This window comes from Syngnathus acus, chromosome 3 (genome assembly GCF_901709675.1).
Source record: "Syngnathus acus chromosome 3, fSynAcu1.2, whole genome shotgun sequence".
Taxonomy (NCBI): Eukaryota; Metazoa; Chordata; class Actinopteri; order Syngnathiformes; family Syngnathidae; genus Syngnathus; species Syngnathus acus.
In genome coordinates this window covers 17191799-17211199 of record NC_051089.1, presented here as the reverse complement: position 1 = coordinate 17211199, position 19401 = coordinate 17191799, and the positions used below count along the sequence as shown (strand labels likewise).

Here is a 19401-nt window from a genome sequence, read left to right as displayed (position 1 = left end):
GCTGCATGGGCTCTCCTTGCGGCTGTCCTGTAACAGATTTATCGGCCAGACCTACCGGAGCTCGGTACCTTTGCTCCTGGGGTGCCGCGTGGTGGCGCTCAGCCTCCCTCACACAGTGATCAGTGTGCGGCTGGTGAGGGCAATGAGCGCATCCAGCGAGGTCGGTAGGTCCACGACGAAGAGCAGTTCCTGCATTCGGCACCCCAGCCGCTTGAGATACAGGTCTCAGAGGGCTTTGGAGTCCCATCTACTCTGGGTGGCCAGGGCCCGAAAGCACACGGCGTAGTCGTGTACTGTGTCTTGGCCCTGCTCAATATGGCAGAGCTCCATTCCTTTCTTGTGGGTTTGTGAGGAGGGACTGAACACAGTGAGAATGGCTTCGCGGAACGCCTGTGAGGTGGAGCAACAAGGCACCCGTCGTTCCCACTTAGAGATGGCCCATTTTTTTGCTCTTCCGGTCAGGTATGATATCATAAAGGCCACCTTCGAGGTTTCTGTAGGGTGCCGCTGTACTCCAATACTCCAATCCTACACCAATGGACAAAGTTACATTAAACACTGTCCTCCTTATATATGCTTATTCTCTAGTCTATATCATCCCACTTCACACTCCCATTCCCTCTTACAAAACACCAACGGAGCAGTGCTCGTAATTTCAGTGTATACCTGTTGTACATCATCATCATCGGTTTAAAGTCCGCTTTCCATGCGCCGCTGGGTTGGACTGGATTCTCAATATGGCTTTCTTCCACCGGGGACGGTCAATGGCCATCTCGTGGTTGAGAGTCCTATACTGAGAAAATGTTTGGAGCAAAACGTTTACAGCCGGATGCCCTTCCTGACACCAACCCAAGGGGAAATTGATTTTCTGTAGGGGTTGACTCCCTTAGCCCATTCCTTTCCCGAGGAGCCCACTGGGCAGTGGTACTCTTTAACCCATAGTTGGGGGCTGGTTCGTGGGCACCAGGGCGTATCCACACACCGGTGGGCCTGCGTGCCGCACGTCTAGGGGCCAAACCTCCTCCGAGTCCCTTGTAGTTTAGCCTGGGTCCGTGTTGTACCCAGTTACCATGTGTCGCCGCGTGGAGGCACTACATAGGGCTTGCTGTTAGAGAGGCTATGTCCCTGCCAGGGAGAGACTTACGCACTCGGCTCTCCCGTTCGCATACTGCTAGCCAGCGGTGAGGGTTGACAGTGAGAAGTGACATGCACTGGGCACTCCACCAACACTCCACCAACACACTAGACGCATTACACAACAGGTATACACAACAGGTGTATACCTGTTGTACAATGACAATAAAGGCATTCTATTCTATTCTATTCTATTGAGAGGATCCCCAAGACCTGCTTGTTGCATCTGGACGATTGATGAAAAATAAAAGGACTTACATTCCAGCCAACATGTACCGATCGACTGAATCCTGGAGGAAGCACGCGGCAATTGGACAAGAGGATCAGACTCAGAGTTGAAAACTGCCCAGTGTGTGCAAGTGAGGTCACAATGCGTGATGACATTATCAAAAAGAATTCAACATAGGTGGGGTGGCCGAGTGGTCTAGTGTGCGAGATTAAGGCTCCAATCTTGGTGTGTTGGCAGAGTAGCCATACAACAGCAGGTACTTGTGAGAAACCCAATTGCACCAAACTCAGTGTAATAAAATAAAGAAAGACGAGGAGGACGATCAACTCTGTTTGCACACCATTCACTGCAATTACTGCGACAATAGCTAGTCGGGACCTTCTGCGCAGCATGCAGGAAGGCTTTTTATTAAACACGCCCACTGATCAACTCAGGTGTCTTCATTCAGCACTTAGACAGTCAACATACTCTGTCATTATAACAAGAAAATAATAAATACAACAAATCAATATCTGGACAAAACATAACAGAAACCACATAATTGAGAGCATATCTCAACATGGTGAGTTCAAGTCCCACCACTGCAACTTCTGCACCAATTCAGGTCTGTTATTCTTGTCCAACTCCTGTCAGTGCAGCCATAAAGTATCAGAACCCTTCAAAGGTCTTTGCGAAATAGCAATCTTTGCCTTTCATTCTAACCTGGAGTACCCATTACACTGTATTTGGACTGAGAATGGTGAGAGAAGGCGCATATATGCCCCGTGAACTGGCTGCATTGAGGATGGGTCATCTTCCATGCAGCACAACCAACGTGGGGAAAATATTATCCGCACAACATTTGTCTCTAAAGCATGACTTGATAAACGGTTAAAAGCTTTCCAAAAGCCACAAGTTCCAAATAGCAGAGGATGGTTTCGATCCATCGACCTCTGGGTCATGGGCCCAGCAGGCTCCTGATGTGCCACTCTGCTGCTCAGCAGTGGGTTCAGGCTTCATTACATTAGGAACAAAGCTCAGTATGTCAGCACGGATGGTGGACAAAGATCTATCCTCCAATTTCAAGCTTTAAATATAATTATTTTTTAAAACTATGGGGGTGTGCAATTACATGTCACTTGTTTGTGTATGTCCTTTAGTGTGGTTTTTAGTTTGTAAAGCTTTTAGCCTGTATTTTTTTTATTGTTTTATTTTAGCAGATAAAAGCTTTCCAAACGCCACAAGTTCTCAATAGCAGAGGACGGTTTCGATCCATCGACCTCTGGGTTGTGGGCCCAGCACGCTTCAGCTGCGCCACTCTGCTGCTCAGCACTCCTCATTCATGATGTCCACTAATCGGCAAACAAGCATTTGGTTCCAACTCGCAACTGGATTCTGATTGTCACTCATATTGTTTCGCCTCAGTTGTGTTCAGGCTTCATTACATTATGAACAAAGCTCAGTAGGGCAGCACCAACCTGGATGCTGGTGGACACACAATTTATCATCCAATTTCACGCTTTAAATAGAATTATTTTTTAACAAAACTATGGGGGTGTGCAATTACACGTCACTTCTTTGTGTATGTTCTTTTGTGTGGGTTTTAGTTTGTAAAGACTTTTAGCTTGTATTTTTTTATTGTTTTATTTTCGCAGATAAAAGCTTTCCAAACGGCACAAGTTCCAAATAGCAGAGGATGGTTTTGATCCATCGACCTCTGGGTTATGGGCCCTGCACGCTCCCGCTGCACTACTCTGCTGCTCAGCACTAGTCATTCATGATGTCCTCTAATCGGCAAACGAGCATTCGGTTCCAACTCGCAACTGGATTCTGATTGTCACTCATTGTTTCGCCTCAGTTGTGTTCTGGCTTCATTACATTATGAACAAAGCTCAGTAGGGCAGCACGAACCTGGATGCTGGTGGACAAACAATTTATCCTCCAATTTCACGGTTTAAATAAAATTATTTTTTAACAAAACTATGGGGGTGTGCAATTACATGTCACTCGTTTGTGTATGTTCTTCTGTGTGGGTTTTAGTTTGTAAAGACTTTTAGCTTGTATTTTTTTATTCTTTTATTTTCGCAGATAAAAGCTTTCCAAACGCCACAAGTTCCAAATAGCAGAGGATGGTGTCGATCAATCGACCTCTGGGTTATGGGCCTAGCACGCTCCCGCTGCGCCACTCTGCTGCTCAGCACTAGTCGTTCATGATGTCCTCTAATCGGCAAACGAGCATTCGGTTCCAACTCGCAACTGGATTCTGATTGTCACTCATATTGTTTCGCCTCAGTTGTGCTCAGGCTTCATTACATTATGAACAAAGCTCAGTAGGGCAGCACTAACCTGGATGCTGGTGGACAAACAATTTATCCTCCAATTTCAAGCTTTAAATAGAATTATTTTTTAACAAAACTATGGGGGTCTGCAATTACATGTCACTTGTTTGTATATGTTCTTTAGTGTGGTTTTTAGTTTGTAAAGCTTTTAGCTTGTATTTTTGTATTGTTTTATTTTAGCAGATAAAAGCTTTCCAAACGCCACAAGCTTCAAATAGCAGAGGATGGTTTCGATCCATCGACCTCTGGGTTATGGGCCCAGCACGCTTCCGCTGCGCCACTCTGCTGCTCAGCACTAGTCATTCATGATGTCCTCTAATCGGCAAACGAGCATTTGGTTCCAATTCGCAACTGGATTCTGATTTTCACTCATATTGTTTCGCCTCAGTTGTGTTCAGGCTTCATTACATTATGAACAAAGCTCAATAGGGCAGCACTAACTTGGATGCTGGTGGACAAACAATTTATCCTCCAATTTCACGCTTTAAATAAAATTATTTTTTAACAAAACTATGGGGGTGTGCAATTACATGTCACTCGTTTGTGTATGTTCTTCTGTGTGGGTTTTAGTTTGTAAAGACTTTTAGCTTGTATTTTTTTATTCTTTTGTTTTCGCAGATAAAAGCTTTCCAAACGCCACAAGTTCCAAATAGCAGAGGATGGTTTTGATCCATCGACCTCTGGGTTATGGGCCCAGCACGCTCCCGCTGCGCCACTCTGCTGCTCAGCACTAGTCATTCATGATGTCCTCTAATTGGCAAACGAGCATTCGGTTCCAACTCGCAACTGGATTCTGATTGTCACTCATATTGTTTCGCCTCAGTTGTGCTCAGGCTTCATTACATTATGAACAAAGCTCAGTAGGGCAGCACTAACCTGGATGCTGGTGGACAAACAATTTATCCTCCAATTTCAAGCTTTAAATAGAATTATTTTTTAACAAAACTATGGGGGTCTGCAATTACATTTCACTTGTTTGTGTATGTTCTTTAGTGTGGTTTTTAGTTTGTAAAGCTTTTAGCTTGTATTTTTGTATTGTTTTATTTTAGCAGATAAAAGCTTTCCAAACGCCACAAGTTTCAAATAGCAGAGGATGGTTTCGATCCATCGACCTCTGGGTTATGGGCCCAGCACGCTTCCGCTGCGCCACTCTGCTGCTCAGCACTAGTCATTCATGATGTCCTCTAATCGGCAAACGAGCATTTGGTTCCAATTCGCAACCGGATTCTGATTGTCACTCATTGTTTCGCCTCAGTTGTGTTCAGGCTTCATTACATTATGAACAAAGCTCAGTAGGGCAGCACTAACCTGGATGCTGGTGGACAAACAATTTATCCTCCAATTTCACGCTTTAAATAAAATTATTTTTTAACAAAACTATGGGGGTGTGCAATTACATGTCACTTGTTTGTGTATGTTTTTTTGTGTGGGTTTTAGTTTGTAAAGAGTTTTAGCTTGTATTTTGTTATTCTTTTATTTTCGCAGATAAAAGCTTTCCAAACGCCACAAGTTCCAAATAGCAGAGGATGGTTTCGATCCATCGACCTCTGGGTTATGGGCCCAGCACGCTCCCGCTGCGCCACTCTGCTGCTCAGCACTAGTCATTCATGATGTCCTCTAATCGGCAAACGAGCATTTGGTTCCAATTCGCAACTGGATTCTGATTGTCACTCATATTGTTTCGCCTCAGTTGTGTTCAGGCTTCATTACATTATGAACAAAGCTCAGTAGGGCAGCACCAACCTGGATGCTGGTGGACACACAATTTATCATCCAATTTCACGCTTTAAATAGAATTATTTTTTAACAAAACTATGGGGGTGTGCAATTACACGTCACTTCTTTGTGTATGTTCTTTTGTGTGGGTTTTAGTTTGTAAAGACTTTTAGCTTGTATTTTTGTATTGTTTTATTTTCGCAGATAAAAGCTTTCCAAACGGCACAAGTTCCAAATAGCAGAGGATGGTTTTGATCCATCGACCTCTGGGTTATGGGCCCTGCACGCTCCCGCTGCACTACTCTGCTGCTCAGCACTAGTCATTCATGATGTCCTCTAATCGGCAAACGAGCATTCGGTTCCAACTCGCAACTGGATTCTGATTGTCACTCATTGTTTCGCCTCAGTTGTGTTCTGGCTTCATTACATTATGAACAAAGCTCAGTAGGGCAGCACGAACCTGGATGCTGGTGGACAAACAATTTATCCTCCAATTTCACGCTTTAAATAAAATTATTTTTTAACAAAACTATGGGGGTGTGCAATTACATGTCACTCGTTTGTGTATGTTCTTCTGTGTGGGTTTTAGTTTGTAAAGACTTTTAGCTTGTATTTTTTTATTCTTTTATTTTCGCAGATAAAAGCTTTCCAAACGCCACAAGTTCCAAATAGCAGAGGATGGTGTCGATCAATCGACCTCTGGGTTATGGGCCTAGCACGCTCCCGCTGCGCCACTCTGCTGCTCAGCACTAGTCGTTCATGATGTCCTCTAATCGGCAAACGAGCATTCGGTTCCAACTCGCAACTGGATTCTGATTGTCACTCATATTGTTTCGCCTCAGTTGTGCTCAGGCTTCATTACATTATGAACAAAGCTCAGTAGGGCAGCACTAACCTGGATGCTGGTGGACAAACAATTTATCCTCCAATTTCAAGCTTTAAATAGAATGATTTTAAAACTATGGGGGTCTGCAATTACATGTCACTTGTTTGTATATGTTCTTTAGTGTGGTTTTTAGTTTGTAAAGCTTTTAGCTTGTATTTTTGTATTGTTTTATTTTAGCAGATAAAAGCTTTCCAAACGCCACAAGTTTCAAATAGCAGAGGATGGTTTCGATCCATCGACCTCTGGGTTATGGGCCCAGCACGCTTCCGCTGCGCCACTCTGCTGCTCAGCACTAGTCATTCATGATGTCCTCTAATCGGCAAACGAGCATTTGGTTCCAATTCGCAACCGGATTCTGATTGTCACTCATTGTTTCGCCTCAGTTGTGTTCAGGCTTCATTACATTATGAACAAAGCTCAGTAGGGCAGCACTAACCTGGATGCTGGTGGACAAACAATTTATCCTCCAATTTCACGCTTTAAATAAAATTATTTTTTAACAAAACTATGGGGGTGTGCAATTACATGTCACTTGTTTGTGTATGTTTTTTTGTGTGGGTTTTAGTTTGTAAAGAGTTTTAGCTTGTATTTTGTTATTCTTTTATTTTCGCAGATAAAAGCTTTCCAAACGCCACAAGTTCCAAATAGCAGAGGATGGTTTCGATCCATCGACCTCTGGGTTATGGGCCCAGCACGCTCCCGCTGCGCCACTCTGCTGCTCAGCACTAGTCATTCATGATGTCCTCTAATCGGCAAACGAGCATTTGGTTCCAATTCGCAACTGGATTCTGATTGTCACTCATATTGTTTCGCCTCAGTTGTGTTCAGGCTTCATTACATTATGAACAAAGCTCAGTAGGGCAGCACCAACCTGGATGCTGGTGGACACACAATTTATCATCCAATTTCACGCTTTAAATAGAATTATTTTTTAACAAAACTATGGGGGTGTGCAATTACACGTCACTTCTTTGTGTATGTTCTTTTGTGTGGGTTTTAGTTTGTAAAGACTTTTAGCTTGTATTTTTGTATTGTTTTATTTTAGCAGATAAAAGCTTTCCAAACGCCACAAGCTTCAAATAGCAGAGGATGGTTTCGATCCATCGACCTCTGGGTTATGGGCCCAGCACGCTTCCGCTGCGCCACTCTGCTGCTCAGCACTAGTCATTCATGATGTCCTCTAATCGGCAAACGAGCATTTGGTTCCAATTCGCAACTGGATTCTGATTTTCACTCATATTGTTTCGCCTCAGTTGTGTTCAGGCTTCATTACATTATGAACAAAGCTCAGTAGGGCAGCACTAACTTGGATGCTGGTGGACAAACAATTTATCCTCCAATTTCACGCTTTAAATAAAATTATTTTTTAACAAAACTATGGGGGTGTGCAATTACATGTCACTCGTTTGTGTATGTTCTTCTGTGTGGGTTTTAGTTTGTAAAGACTTTTAGCTTGTATTTTTTTATTCTTTTGTTTTCGCAGATAAAAGCTTTCCAAACGCCACAAGTTCCAAATAGCAGAGGATGGTTTTGATCCATCGACCTCTGGGTTATGGGCCCAGCACGCTCCCGCTGCGCCACTCTGCTGCTCAGCACTAGTCATTCATGATGTCCTCTAATTGGCAAACGAGCATTCGGTTCCAACTCGCAACTGGATTCTGATTGTCACTCATATTGTTTCGCCTCAGTTGTGCTCAGGCTTCATTACATTATGAACAAAGCTCAGTAGGGCAGCACTAACCTGGATGCTGGTGGACAAACAATTTATCCTCCAATTTCAAGCTTTAAATAGAATTATTTTTTAACAAAACTATGGGGGTCTGCAATTACATGTCACTTGTTTGTGTATGTTCTTTGGTGTGGTTTTTAGTTTGTAAAGCTTTTAGCTTGTATTTTTGTATTGTTTTATTTTAGCAGATAAAAGCTTTCCAAACGCCACAAGTTTCAAATAGCAGAGGATGGTTTCGATCCATCGACCTCTGGGTTATGGGCCCAGCACGCTTCCGCTGCGCCACTCTGCTGCTCAGCACTAGTCATTCATGATGTCCTCTAATCGGCAAACGAGCATTTGGTTCCAATTCGCAACCGGATTCTGATTGTCACTCATTGTTTCGCCTCAGTTGTGTTCAGGCTTCATTACATTATGAACAAAGCTCAGTAGGGCAGCACTAACCTGGATGCTGGTGGACAAACAATTTATCCTCCAATTTCACGCTTTAAATAAAATTATTTTTTAACAAAACTATGGGGGTGTGCAATTACATGTCACTTGTTTGTGTATGTTTTTTTGTGTGGGTTTTAGTTTGTAAAGAGTTTTAGCTTGTATTTTGTTATTCTTTTATTTTCGCAGATAAAAGCTTTCCAAACGCCACAAGTTCCAAATAGCAGAGGATGGTTTCGATCCATCGACCTCTGGGTTATGGGCCCAGCACGCTCCCGCTGCGCCACTCTGCTGCTCAGCACTAGTCATTCATGATGTCCTCTAATCGGCAAACGAGCATTTGGTTCCAATTCGCAACTGGATTCTGATTGTCACTCATATTGTTTCGCCTCAGTTGTGTTCAGGCTTCATTACATTATGAACAAAGCTCAGTAGGGCAGCACCAACCTGGATGCTGGTGGACACACAATTTATCATCCAATTTCACGCTTTAAATAGAATTATTTTTTAACAAAACTATGGGGGTGTGCAATTACACGTCACTTCTTTGTGTATGTTCTTTTGTGTGGGTTTTAGTTTGTAAAGACTTTTAGCTTGTATTTTTTTATTGTTTTATTTTCGCAGATAAAAGCTTTCCAAACGGCACAAGTTCCAAATAGCAGAGGATGGTTTTGATCCATCGACCTCTGGGTTATGGGCCCTGCACGCTCCCGCTGCACTACTCTGCTGCTCAGCACTAGTCATTCATGATGTCCTCTAATCGGCAAACGAGCATTCGGTTCCAACTCGCAACTGGATTCTGATTGTCACTCATTGTTTCGCCTCAGTTGTGTTCTGGCTTCATTACATTATGAACAAAGCTCAGTAGGGCAGCACTAACCTGGATGCTGGTGGACAAACAATTTATCCTCCAATTTCAAGCTTTAAATAGAATTATTTTTTAACAAAACTATGGGGGTCTGCAATTACATGTCACTTGTTTGTATATGTTCTTTAGTGTGGTTTTTAGTTTGTAAAGCTTTTAGCTTGTATTTTTGTATTGTTTTATTTTAGCAGATAAAAGCTTTCCAAACGCCACAAGTTTCAAATAGCAGAGGATGGTTTCGATCCATCGATCTCTGGGTTATGGGCCCAGCACGCTTCCGCTGCGCCACTCTGCTGCTCAGCACTAGTCATTCATGATGTCCTCTAATCGGCAAACGAGCATTTGGTTCCAATTCGCAACCGGATTCTGATTGTCACTCATTGTTTCGCCTCAGTTGTGTTCAGGCTTCATTACATTATGAACAAAGCTCAGTAGGGCAGCACTAACCTGGATGCTGGTGGACAAACAATTTATCCTCCAATTTCACGCTTTAAATAAAATTATTTTTTAACAAAACTATGGGGGTGTGCAATTACATGTCACTTGTTTGTGTATGTTTTTTTGTGTGGGTTTTAGTTTGTAAAGAGTTTTAGCTTGTATTTTGTTATTCTTTTATTTTCGCAGATAAAAGCTTTCCAAACGCCACAAGTTCCAAATAGCAGAGGATGGTTTCGATCCATCGACCTCTGGGTTATGGGCCCAGCACGCTCCCGCTGCGCCACTCTGCTGCTCAGCACTAGTCATTCATGATGTCCTCTAATCGGCAAACGAGCATTTGGTTCCAATTCGCAACTGGATTCTGATTGTCACTCATATTGTTTCGCCTCAGTTGTGTTCAGGCTTCATTACATTATGAACAAAGCTCAGTAGGGCAGCACCAACCTGGATGCTGGTGGACACACAATTTATCATCCAATTTCACGCTTTAAATAGAATTATTTTTTAACAAAACTATGGGGGTGTGCAATTACACGTCACTTCTTTGTGTATGTTCTTTTGTGTGGGTTTTAGTTTGTAAAGACTTTTAGCTTGTATTTTTGTATTGTTTTATTTTCGCAGATAAAAGCTTTCCAAACGGCACAAGTTCCAAATAGCAGAGGATGGTTTTGATCCATCGACCTCTGGGTTATGGGCCCTGCACGCTCCCGCTGCACTACTCTGCTGCTCAGCACTAGTCATTCATGATGTCCTCTAATCGGCAAACGAGCATTCGGTTCCAACTCGCAACTGGATTCTGATTGTCACTCATTGTTTCGCCTCAGTTGTGTTCTGGCTTCATTACATTATGAACAAAGCTCAGTAGGGCAGCACGAACCTGGATGCTGGTGGACAAACAATTTATCCTCCAATTTCACGCTTTAAATAAAATTATTTTTTAACAAAACTATGGGGGTGTGCAATTACATGTCACTCGTTTGTGTATGTTCTTCTGTGTGGGTTTTAGTTTGTAAAGACTTTTAGCTTGTATTTTTTTATTCTTTTATTTTCGCAGATAAAAGCTTTCCAAACGCCACAAGTTCCAAATAGCAGAGGATGGTGTCGATCAATCGACCTCTGGGTTATGGGCCTAGCACGCTCCCGCTGCGCCACTCTGCTGCTCAGCACTAGTCGTTCATGATGTCCTCTAATCGGCAAACGAGCATTCGGTTCCAACTCGCAACTGGATTCTGATTGTCACTCATATTGTTTCGCCTCAGTTGTGCTCAGGCTTCATTACATTATGAACAAAGCTCAGTAGGGCAGCACTAACCTGGATGCTGGTGGACAAACAATTTATCCTCCAATTTCAAGCTTTAAATAGAATTATTTTTTAACAAAACTATGGGGGTCTGCAATTACATGTCACTTGTTTGTATATGTTCTTTAGTGTGGTTTTTAGTTTGTAAAGCTTTTAGCTTGTATTTTTGTATTGTTTTATTTTAGCAGATAAAAGCTTTCCAAACGCCACAAGCTTCAAATAGCAGAGGATGGTTTCGATCCATCGACCTCTGGGTTATGGGCCCAGCACGCTTCCGCTGCGCCACTCTGCTGCTCAGCACTAGTCATTCATGATGTCCTCTAATCGGCAAACGAGCATTTGGTTCCAATTCGCAACCGGATTCTGATTGTCACTCATTGTTTCGCCTCAGTTGTGTTCAGGCTTCATTACATTATGAACAAAGCTCAGTAGGGCAGCACTAACCTGGATGCTGGTGGACAAACAATTTATCCTCCAATTTCAAGCTTTAAATAGAATTATTTTTTAACAAAACTATGGGGGTCTGCAATTACATGTCACTTGTTTGTGTATGTTCTTTAGTGTGGTTTTTAGTTTGTAAAGCTTTTAGCTTGTATTTTTGTATTGTTTTATTTTAGCAGATAAAAGCTTTCCAAACGCCACAAGTTTCAAATAGCAGAGGATGGTTTCGATCCATCGACCTCTGGGTTATGGGCCCAGCACGCTTCCGCTGCGCCACTCTGCTGCTCAGCACTAGTCATTCATGATGTCCTCTAATCGGCAAACGAGCATTTGGTTCCAATTCGCAACCGGATTCTGATTGTCACTCATTGTTTCGCCTCAGTTGTGTTCAGGCTTCATTACATTATGAACAAAGCTCAGTAGGGCAGCACTAACCTGGATGCTGGTGGACAAACAATTTATCCTCCAATTTCACGCTGTAAATAAAATTATTTTTTAACAAAACTATGGGGGTGTGCAATTACATGTCACTTGTTTGTGTATGTTTTTTTGTGTGGGTTTTAGTTTGTAAAGAGTTTTAGCTTGTATTTTGTTATTCTTTTATTTTCGCAGATAAAAGCTTTCCAAACGCCACAAGTTTCAAATAGCAGAGGATGGTTTCGATCCATCGACCTCTGGGTTATGGGCCCAGCACGCTTCCGCTGCGCCACTCTGCTGCTCAGCACTAGTCAATCATGATGACCTCTAATCGGCAAACGAGCATTTGGTTCCAATTCGCAACTGGATTCTGATTGTCACTCATATTGTTTCGCCTCAGTTGTGTTCAGGCTTCATTACATTATGAACAAAGCTCAGTAGGGCAGCACTAACCTGGATGCTGGTGGAAAAACAATTTATCCTCCAATTTCACGCTTTAAATAAAATTATTTTTTAACAAAGCTATGGGGGTGTGCAATTAGCTTGTATTTTCGTTTGTGTATGTTCTTCTGTGTGGGTTTTAGTTTGTAAAGACTTTTAGCTTGTATTTTTTTATTCTTTTATTTTCGCAGATAAAAGCCACAAGTTCCAAATAGCAGAGGATGGTTTCGATCCATCGACCTCTGGGTTATGGGCCCAGCACGCTCCCGCTGCGCCACTCTGCTGCTCAGCACTAGTCATTCATGATGTCCTCTAATCGGCAAACGAGCATTCGGTTCCAACTCGCAACTGGATTCTGATTGTCACTCATATTGTTTCGCCTCAGTTGTGTTCAGGCTTCATTACATGATGAACAAAGCTCAGTAGGGCAGCACTAACCTGGATGCTGGTGGAGAAACAATTTATCCTCCAATTTCACGCTTTAAATAGAATCATTTTTTAACAAAACTATGGGGGTGTGCAGTTACATGTCACTTGTTTGTGTATGTTTTTTTGTGTGGTTTTTAGTTTGTAAAGACTTTTAGCTTGTATTTTTTTATTCTTTTATTTTAGCAGATGCACTGATCGGTTGGCACTTTTAAATTTCGTTGTACGTGGCAATATCTATTCTAAATGTCAACTAAATTCAATGTAGAAAACGTAGGTGATCGGTAGCATGGTAGAGCGGTCTAATATGCTGGGTTAAGGCTCCAGTCTCTCCTGAGGTGTCAGGTCAAAACCCACCACTGCCCCTTTGGCATCAGGCCCGCTCTATTCTTCTGGCCTAACTCTTGTCAGTGTAGCTGTTAGGTATGATGACCTTGGAAAGTGCTTTGCGAAATATCAATCTTTGCCTTTCATGTTCATCTGGACTACCCATTTAATAGGTACCTACACTGTGTATTTGGATAGAGACTGCTGAAATGAGGTACATACGTATATGCCTCGTGAACTATATGCATGACTGCGGGTGAAGAAGAGTGAACAAATAAGTGAGCAGACAAATTTTGCCGATATACCAATGCCCAGAGGAGTAGCACTCTGTGCCGTACTGTACCTGTCGGTGAGAATGGGTAGGCAGGGAAGCCTGTAAGCTAGTCCGTCACTCGGATACTCCATCACTTCTTGGCCTTTTGGCTAAGATCAAGTGTAGTATCTGTTCTTATCAGTTTAATATCTGATATGATATGATACGTCCGCACTCTCCCTGATTTGATTGTTAAATATTGAGAGTCCTGAACCAAGTGAGACACAAACGCTTGCAAATCCTGTTTCAGGGCCGCAGCAGGCACTTGGCATCTGCATCTTAAATTGAAGTTGAGGATTCTAGGTAGTGTGGCCGAGCGGTTTAAAGCACTGAATTAAGGCTCCAGTGGAGCGGTGGATGGGGCTCGGACATGGCTTTTACGCACGCCCGGTCCTATTCTATGGCGCTCTCTTCCACCTCCATGGCTGGAAGTGCCACCTCCGGGAATTCCACGCCGCCACACGCCTGGAAGTTTGTTTTGTCAAATAAAGAGCCGTTTACCAAACCCACGTCTTTCCTTGTACTTTGTTAACGCTACAATATAGTTATATACTAGATCTGTGACGTCATGATGGCGCCGCGGATGGCCGCCACGGTGAGTCGCGCTCTGTTTCTTTGTCTTATTTTGTGTGTTTTCTGTGTCCTCTGCTGTCCATCCCGAATCACTTTTACCAGAGAAGCGCTGTTAAACATCGGACAGTCTTCTTCTGGTATTTTCTCTCCTGTTCTCTCTGATTCAGACTGTTTGTCGGAGATTTTAGCCGGAGCGGCGGTGCTATACAAGCTAGCGCGACGACGGCGACGCGGAAAACGAGCCGGAGCCCTCGTAAAGCTGAGGCAGAGAGGGTTCCGTTCTGCCCTACCGTCAATTCATCTGGCGAATGTCCGCTCCCTGGCAAACAAGATGGACGAACTGCTGCTCCTCACTTCAAGGAACACGGACTTCAGCAGATCCGCCGCGCTGTGTTTTGTTGAAACGTGGCTTAGCGAACGAACCCCCCACCACGCCGTGGAGTTAGCTGGGTTTCGGCTAACGCGTGCAGATCGCAGCGCGGAGCTCTCCGGAAAATGAGGTGTTCTCTGTTTCTACATTAATGAACGTTGGTGTACTGATGTCACGGTGTTGAAAGAGTTTTGCAGCCCTCTCCTAGAAACACTTTTCATAAACTGCCGGCCGTTCTATTCACCACGGGAGTTCTCCTCGATCGTCATGGCGGCTGTTTACGTTCCACCACACGCACGTGCGAGTGAAGCCACGCAGATGCTGGCTGACCAGGTGACAGACATGGAGAAACTTCTACCAAATTCACTAATCATTGTTCTGGGTGATCTTAACAGGGGGAACCTCGCACACGAACTCCCCAGATACAGACAGCACATAACGTGTCCCACCAGAGGGGCACAGACTCTGGACCACTGCTACACCGTGATTAAGGATGCATACCACTCTGTGGCTCGTGCAGCTTTAGGACTCTCGGACCACTGTCTAGTTCATCTGATCCCGGCCTACAGGCAGAAACTAAAAACTTCTAAGCCTGTGGTGAGGACTGTGAGGAAGTGGACAGTGGAGTCAAGGCAGGACCTCCAAGCCTGCTTTGACTGCACCGATTGGGGAGTTTTTGAAGCTGCAACTTCAGACCTGCATGAACTCACTGACACTGTCACATCATACATCAGTTTTTGTGAGGATCTGTGTGTGCAGACTAAGACCTTCTGCACGGACAACAACGACAAACCTCGGTTTACACCGAACCTCAGGAGGCTGCGCAAAGTCAAGGAGGAGGCCCTACAGGAGCGGCGACCGCGACCTGTTCAAGCAGACCAGAAACACACTGAACCGAGAGGTCAGGAAAGCCAGGAGGTGTTACGGGGAGAGCCTGGAGAGACACCTCTCTGCCAATCCTGATCCCTCAACAGTGTGGAAAGGTCTGCAGAGCATCACGGGCTTCAAGAAACGAACCCCCCGTCCTGTGGAGAGCCCAAGGCTTGCTAACCAGCTAAACAGGTTCTACTGCAGGTTTGATCGGTCCTCCCACACAACGGGACTTCCTGCAGCACAATCTACATACTCACCTCCCCCCACAACTGCTCTGTCCACACCTCTATCAACGTTGTCACCCACTCTCTCTCTTGCAGAGGCCGCGCCCGCACTCCAGATCCGCGAGGAGGAAGTGCGCCACATGTTCCGGAGACAAAAGATCAGGAAGGCACCGGGCCCAGACGGCGTGTCACCTTCCTGCTTGAAAGTCTGCGCTGAGCAGCTGGCGCCCACCATTGCACGGATCTTCAACCGTTCCCTGGAGCTGTGTGAGGTGCCCTCGTGCTTCAAGAGCTCCACCATCGTTCCAGTGGCCAAGTAGCCAGCCATCACACGTTTGAATGACCTGTCGCACTGACATCTGTGGTCATGAAATTTTTCGAGAGGTTAGTGTTGAACCACCTGAAGGATGTCACGGGCCCCCTGCTTGACCCCCTCCAGTTTGCCTACCGGGCAAACAGGTCGGTGGATGATGCGGTCAACATGGGACTGCACTACAACCTGCACCACCTGGACACCCCAGGAACGTACGCCAGGATCCTGTTTGTGGACTTCAGCTCGGCGTTCAACACCATCGCTCCTGACATCCTCCAACAGAGGCTCATCCAGCTTGGGGTGCCTGCCTCCACCTGTCAGTGGATCACCAGCTTCCTGACCAACAGGAGACAGCATGTGAGGCTGGGGGGCATCACATCTGACACCCGGACCACCAATACTGCAGCCCCTCAGGGGTGCGTCCTCTCCCCACTGCTCTTCTCTCTCTACACCAACGATTTCTCCTCAGGTGACTCTCCTGTGAAGCTCCTGAAGTATGCAGACAACACCACTCTCATCGGACTGATCCAGGACGGTGATGAGACTGCGTACAGACAGGAGGTGGAGCGGCTGGTCCACTGGTGCAGCCAAAACCACCTGGAGCTGAACCCGCTCAAGACCGTGGAGATGACAGTGCACTTCAGGCGAGACCCTTCACCACCTTTACCCCTCACTATCCGCAGTAATACTATCCTCTCCACAGACACCTTCAAGTTCCTGGGAACCACAATCTCTCGGGACCTGAAATGGACCGGCCACGTAGACTCTGTCCGGAAGAAGGCCCAGCAGAGGCTGTACTTCCTGAGACAGCTCAAGAAGTTCAACCTGCCGCGAGAGCTTCTGAAGACCTTCTACACTGCCACCATCCAGTCTGTCCTCTGCACCTCCATCACTGTCTGGTTTGGATCGGCCTCCAAACAAGACAAGCACAGACTGCAACGGACAATCAGGCCTGCAGAAAAGATAATTGGAATCAACCTCCCATCTATCCAAGACTTGTACCTGTCCAGGACCAGGAAACGTGCAAGGAACATCTCTACAGACCCTTCTCACCCAAGTTGCAGTCTGTTTGAACTACTCCCCTCCGGATGGCGTTATAGAGCTCTGTACGCCAAAACCAGCAGACACAGAGACAGCTTCTTCTCCCAGGCTGTTGCTCTGATGAACTCACACCACTCTTAGAGTCTCAGAGTCATTACTGTGCAATAACATCCTGCTCTCCACACCTTTTTTGAATTGTCTACACTGTTTGTACTATGTGTCTTCTCTGCATCCATTGCAGCCTGGTCATCCTGGAAGAGGGACCCTCCCATCTGTGGTCTCTTCTCAAGGTTTCTCATTTCCCCTAGCTGGAGTTTTGAGTTTTTCCTTGCCCTCTTAGGAGTTTAAGATCAGGGGATGTTTGAGAATATTTGCCATTTTTCACATGTCCTGAGTGTTGTTAGTCACCTAAATGTTGAACAGAGGCTGTGATTTACCGAAGTCAAATTCCTTGTTTGGCACGCTCAAACATGGCGAATAAAAAACTCTTGAATCTTGAATAACGACGATGCTGACGTCAGGGCGCACGCGCGGCGTTGTTGACAAAGGACGAGGAATTTGATCGATGGATTTAATGATTTGGAGTGACACAGATGGTTTGATAATATTATTGCTTATGTAATAGTTATTTGATATATAATTTATATATCGTTATATGGGCCTGTGGAATATTTTGAAGTGCAAGCGCCGTCACCAGCGCGCACCCATTGTTGACATAAAGGACGATCGATGGATTTAATGAATTGGAGTGACACAGATGGTTTTATAAACGTGTTATTTATGTAATAGTTATTTGAATAACTCTGAATGTTACGTCAGGCCCGTTCTCAGCTCTTCGTTTCTGTTTATGTCACGTTAGCATACCTATCGTTTAGCCTGTTGTTGCTCGTTCATTTCTGTTCTTGGTGTTGGATTTTGTCGAATAAATTTCCCCCAAAATGCGACTTATACTCCGAAGCGACTTACGTATATACGTTTTTTTTCACGTTATTGTGCATTTTATGGCTAATGCGACCTATATTCCGGAGCGACTTTTAGTCCAAAAAATACGGTAACAGGCTACGTCCTTCAATGCCGAATACTAATACGAATACCAATACCACGAGTCCAGTGGGCGTGTCTAGCAATGTCAAGTGCATTGCAGTAGTACTATTTCCAATCAGCACGTTTACCTTGCGCAGCCCCCAACTAATTTTTCCAAAGGTAATTCGTAAACCAAAGACGTGCCTCCTCCCTCACTTGGATATTTGTTCTTGTTCGAGTTTACAGGACTACATTCCTCCTTTTTGACCTTCATACCTGCGATGCACATATCAAAAGCCTGTTTTCGTCACAGAGAGAGAAACTAGATATTTAAAATGAATTGGACCATACAAATAGCTTCACCCAAGAGAATCCAGTTAAGCCTTTTTGGCGTCAGCATATCAGCATTCGCATGTCAGATGATAGTTTTGTTTCTGTTTTTGAGAAGCCTGTTTTTTATTTAAGATTACTTCCTTGTGGTGAGTCTACTCTGAATACATTTGTATTTAACAAACCACCACTTTCAGTTCAAAGAAATTACAAAACTAAGTGTAGTAGTCATAAATTAATATGAAACCTAAACACTGCAAGAGACAATAATAATGTATGCACAGCAGTCTAATACCCACTGTAAAGTTTTAATAAAATTTCTGTTTCCCCATTTAACCACACAATAAATCAGGTATGTCAGCAATAAAGAGTATAAAGTGTAAAATAGTTCCGTTTTTTAGATGCTCCTTGGTTTTCTAAAGTCTACCTATACCGTAAGGCAGCAGGCCCAGACAACATCCCAAGTCGAGCGCTGAAGGACTGCGCTGAGGAGCTTAAGGGTGTCTTCACAGACATCTTTAACACTTCCCTGCAGCAAGCCATCGTCCCATCATGTTTCAAGGTTGGCACCGTCATACCTGTGCCGAAGAAAACTGCCCCATCCTGCTTCAATGACTACCGCCCCGTGGCACTGACACCCATCATCATGAAGTGCTTTGAGCAGCTTGTCATGACACACATCAGATCCATTCTCGCCCCCCACCCTTGACCCCTTCCAGTTTGCATACCGAGCCAAACGGTCCTCTGAGGATGCAATCTGCTCTGTCCTCCACTCAGCCCTCACCCACCTGGAAAAAAGAGACTCGTATGTGAGATTGCTGTTTGTGGACTTCAGTTCTGCTTTTAACACCATTGTACCACAACGACTCATCTGCAAACTCGACAAACTGGGACTCAGTACCTACCTCTGCAACTGGCTACTGGACTTCCTCTGTCAGAGGCCTCAAGTAGTACGTGTTGGCGACAGTATTTCAAGCAGCATCACGCTGAGCACGGGGCCCCCCAAGGCTGCGTGCTCAGTCCGCTGCTCTTCACCCTGCTGACGCATGACTGCACTGCAACCTACAGCAACAACCGCGTCGTGAAATTTGCTGATGACACAACTCTGGTGGGTCTCATCACCAAGGGCAGCGAGACTCAATACAGGTTGAAGGTCGACCTTCTGACCACGTGGTGCAGGGACAACAACCTCCTGCTGAACGTCGTCAAGACCAAGGAGATTGTTGTTGACTTCCGGAAGGG

At 44.7% G+C, this 19401-nt stretch overlaps 9 non-coding genes across 9 annotated transcripts; 1 reads left to right on the top strand and 8 right to left on the bottom strand.

The window, feature by feature from the left end:
* Positions 1 to 3896: 3896 nt before the first annotated feature.
* Positions 3897 to 3968, bottom strand: trnam-cau. The gene has a single exon. It is a non-coding gene; the product is annotated as a tRNA-Met (tRNA).
* A 797-nt stretch (positions 3969 to 4765) lies between these two features.
* On the bottom strand, positions 4766 to 4837 carry trnam-cau. The gene has a single exon. It is a non-coding gene; the product is annotated as a tRNA-Met (tRNA).
* Positions 4838 to 6495: 1658 nt separating this feature from the next.
* trnam-cau lies at positions 6496 to 6567 on the bottom strand. The gene has a single exon. It is a non-coding gene; the product is annotated as a tRNA-Met (tRNA).
* A 796-nt stretch (positions 6568 to 7363) lies between these two features.
* Positions 7364 to 7435, bottom strand: trnam-cau. Its single transcript has one exon. It is a non-coding gene; the product is annotated as a tRNA-Met (tRNA).
* A 797-nt stretch (positions 7436 to 8232) lies between these two features.
* trnam-cau lies at positions 8233 to 8304 on the bottom strand. The gene has a single exon. It is a non-coding gene; the product is annotated as a tRNA-Met (tRNA).
* A 2963-nt stretch (positions 8305 to 11267) lies between these two features.
* Positions 11268 to 11339, bottom strand: trnam-cau. Its single transcript has one exon. It is a non-coding gene; the product is annotated as a tRNA-Met (tRNA).
* A 360-nt stretch (positions 11340 to 11699) lies between these two features.
* On the bottom strand, positions 11700 to 11771 carry trnam-cau. Its single transcript has one exon. It is a non-coding gene; the product is annotated as a tRNA-Met (tRNA).
* Positions 11772 to 12132: 361 nt separating this feature from the next.
* trnam-cau lies at positions 12133 to 12204 on the bottom strand. The gene has a single exon. It is a non-coding gene; the product is annotated as a tRNA-Met (tRNA).
* Positions 12205 to 13502: 1298 nt separating this feature from the next.
* LOC119121136 lies at positions 13503 to 13695 on the top strand. The gene has a single exon (XR_005097626.1). It is a non-coding gene; the product is annotated as a U2 spliceosomal RNA (small nuclear RNA).
* The last annotated feature ends 5706 nt before the right edge of the window (positions 13696 to 19401 follow it).